This window comes from Bidens hawaiensis, unplaced genomic scaffold (assembly GCF_021521415.1).
Source record: "Bidens hawaiensis isolate Kalapana, Puna unplaced genomic scaffold, B.hawaiensis_p1.1 tig00030251_1, whole genome shotgun sequence".
Taxonomy (NCBI): Eukaryota; Viridiplantae; Streptophyta; class Magnoliopsida; order Asterales; family Asteraceae; genus Bidens; species Bidens hawaiensis.
This window is the reverse complement of record NW_027495042.1, coordinates 154,391-156,475: the sequence shown is the minus strand read 5'-3', so window position 1 is coordinate 156,475 and position 2,085 is coordinate 154,391.

The window sequence follows — 2,085 nt, the reverse complement described above, 5'->3', positions numbered from 1 at the left end:
CGGTAGTATTTTTCTTAAAATAAGAGATTGTCTAACATGGTTTATGTATGCATGTAAAACTCACTAAGCCACATTTTAGTACCTCAATGGCTCAATGTTCAAGAACGCCTAATTTGCTAGTAAAACTGTTAGAATTTTGAATTCGTTTTTTACTCACGGTAAAATATAACATATTATTAGCTAATACTTATTTTATCCTATATATGGTCAATAAATAAGGCATACAATCATACATGGTTTTAACTTAACGTAAACAATACCACTTTGTTTGTTAACATCGTCATATCATTTGATCCATTGATATAAATTTCAAAACAAAATAGAGAGAACTGATTAAGGAGAGTGCATTTTGATTATACGATTTTATTTTGGATTGAAACACTTTCGATTTTTATATACGACTGCTTATTTCGGATTGTGATCTAACAAATTTTTTCTCAAATAATTAACCACGTACACCGTGTTTGATAAAATGTTTAACTGAAAAACTACTTATTGGGCTTTTCGCTTATGTGTTATGTATCTCTTTGATATTGTCGTTGATTATTTTGATGTTTTCACTAGTATACACATGTAGTAGATGGTTATACTATTATGAGAATATGAGCCATCGAAACGGCCCGAACCATTGAAACGACCCGATCTGTACAATGAATCCATTGAAAAAAATTTCTGGATCCACCACTGAAGAAAACATTTGATTACCACCGAAGAAAACTTTTATTGCGTAATGTACAAACATACTACTTTCCACATGTACCACTTACTGAAAATAAAAACTTACTCATCCACCACATCAGAGGTTCTAGTGAAAATTGAATGAACTACTTAATTACACATGACCGTGGTTAGGGTAATTAGGTTAAGGTTAATATCTTAAAAGGCGTTTCAATCTTAAACATTAATCATGTCTCTCGTGGAATTGTATTATTTGGTGTTTGTTTCTCAACTTGCCATGGTGGATTGTGAACTTCGTCGAACTACAATGGATTTTTTTATAAGTTTATTGGTTTTTATGTACCCGGTTATCGTGTATGGTGGAAAATTAAAGAAAAATATGTCAACATTATAGTTTAAATGAATCAAACATGTTTTAATTATATATAAGCTTTGAATATTTCACGTAACGCCATTTTATGGTACTAGAACTCTATTTTGTAACTCAAAACCGAGCACTTTAAGCTTTAAAATTTTTATCTTTTTGTGATGATAGAATTCAATTGTATGGTTTGTGTCGAAGCACGAAATGAATCTTACCTGATCCATGACGATGTTTCCACGGATTTTCGAGATGAACGAACCACGTCTTGATCTTCTTCTGCGGCTGCGCCTATGACCTGCAATGTTGAGACCTGCAATGGTTTTCGGGGGTGTGGAGGTGACTGCTAAGATATCCTGAGGATTTCTTGTTTACAGACACAAAAAGTGGTGGTGGCTCTTATTGAGCATGACCCCTAATAAGGAGGTGGAGACCTCCTTATATAGAGAGTCTCATTGCCACCATCATGGTACCCTAATGGGCCTAGCCCAATTAAGGTTACCTCCACAAAACCCCCTCAGCCCAATAACATTGTATTAGTCCATGTAATAAAATGAGCCGAACATAATAGATTTAGGGTCGTAGAACCGGGTTTTAGTACCATACCCCTACAAGCCCCCCAAGTCCAGTGTTGCTCCTGGGCGCGCAAGCGTCTAGGTGGAACGCTGGACTTTATAAGGTGTGAGGCGGTTTTTGTAACACCCCGACCAAAGGCGGATTATACATCGGGGCGCCACATATTGTTTCATTACTCGTGACACTATTGGGTGTCAATATTTAATAAATACATTCATTCGCGCACGCGCAAAGCAAACACATAATATAAATCAACATAAATCAATATATTATAAATCAAAATATTCGAACAGCAATAACTTGTCTTGATACATTTTAATCTAGGTCAAAAATAAAGAAAACTTCCTACGTGTCCACAAGCTCCAAAACAGCTACTGCAAACCTGAACATGTGTTAAAATAAACGTCAAACACTTGCGTGTTGGTGAGAAATCAAGTTTAATACAATACATAGATAATCGTAAATCTGCG